Source organism: Myotis myotis, unplaced genomic scaffold, assembly GCF_014108235.1.
Source record: "Myotis myotis isolate mMyoMyo1 unplaced genomic scaffold, mMyoMyo1.p scaffold_m19_p_2, whole genome shotgun sequence".
Taxonomy (NCBI): Eukaryota; Metazoa; Chordata; class Mammalia; order Chiroptera; family Vespertilionidae; genus Myotis; species Myotis myotis.
In genome coordinates this window covers 149,023,933-149,025,733 of record NW_023416324.1, presented here as the reverse complement: position 1 = coordinate 149,025,733, position 1,801 = coordinate 149,023,933, and positions in this window count along the sequence as shown.

Genomic DNA, 1,801 nt, shown 5'->3' with positions numbered 1-1,801 from the left:
GGGAGGGGGTTGGAGAATCTACTCCATCACATGAGTAGAACAGCTTTAAAAGGGTTTTTAGGCTACAGAGTTATGAAATCGCTACACAATTTATAATATAGTTTCAATGGGAAAGATGTAACCACAGTGCAAAACACTGAAGAAAAACAGAGAAGGGAAACTTACATACAAGCTTTTAAAATTTAAGCCTTTCAAGTGCCTAACCAAATGTTTGCCATTGCCCAGGAAAATTCACCCATGACTGTAGTGTTGATGAAAGAGGTAAACATCTAGGCAGGGGAAGCTGCAGAGTCCTATCAATGCATTGGAGGGAGGAGTGTAGCAAATAATAATAAATTTTTTAAAAAACCCTCACAAACCAGTAAATGTGTTTGATTGAGTATATAGATTGAAAGTGTAAGAGGCCCATTCCATATCTCAAATTAGGAAATGAACTGGTTCTTTCCATAGAAATAAATCATGGCTTGGTGGGTTAGCATTCACTTCTCTAAGATTGTATTATTGAAATACTACGTGGATAGCAGAAAAATGCTATTCTAGTTCTATTTTTATATTATCTATTTATTCTTGGTCTATAGATAGATATAGATAGTTGATAGATAAATGGATTGATAAATGGATTGATAGATGATAGATGATGGGTGGATAGGTAGATGATAAATGATAGTTAGATGGATAGATAGATAGATAGATAGATAGATAGATAGATAGATAGATAGACCAATAGACACACATCTTGGTTCTGGTGTACATGGTTTACATCTGGGCTTCCTAAGGCAGCTGTGGTTTTGCTCTATTCTTGCCCCACGGCTGTTCTCATCTCTGTATTGCAACCTCAGTCCCATGCTCTTCCTCCCCAAAACCTACAAATTCAATTCTTTGAACCTAAAGTCAAAAGTAGATTTTACTGAGCTTTTGTAGGAAGTAGAAGGGAAGGTTCCCTTCTCTGTTTTTCTTCCCACCCTCGCTGTTCTCTTTCAGTCTACCTTGAACTTTCTTCTCTAACTCTAGGCAGCACTGGCAGCCTGCCAATGCTTTCATTACTTCACTCCTGGCGGCCCCCTCACATCACCACCACCACCAACACCACATTTCCACCCACACTGGGAAATTTACACTCTGGGCCTTCTTTAAATTGCATTCTCACATATTACTTTGTTTAGCAAAATAATGGAGCATCTGTGGGTGGAATCTATTTGCAACAAAGGCATGTGGGTTGTACACACCAGTTCTTGTTAAAATTCAAGTAAAACCCATATGGAGGAACTAACACTAGAAAGTAAGGTTCCCCCTCCCCCCAGAGCAGTTCATCATGCCAGGCAGGGCATTTTCAGGCAGACACAATTTAAGATAGGAAGCCCCTACTGCTAGGGCAACAAAGGCATTAGAAAGGGCATTCCTGGTGCTGCCCTCCAATACACCAAGGACAAATAATCACTCAAACTCTTTTAAAGTCTTAGGGAGTGTGGAAGACCTACTTTTCCAAATTCTCAGACAGATTTTACTACTGTAGAGCTATACAGATAAGGGTTACTAAGCCCTGTTGTCATTTATTAAAACAATATAACCCCAGCAAGAGATAACTTTCCATTTTGACCTCCTGGTTACATTAGGATATAAAAAATGTCATTATTAACCTGCACAAACAGCATGGCTGAATGATGATTATCACAACCTTCATTTAAGTTAAAAAATCATTTCATTATTTCAACAGTTCTTCAGGTTAGCTAGACTGCTCTTCTACACATATGTCTGCTCATGTTTTCTCTTTTCCCAAGATATGTTCACCTTTAAACTAGGA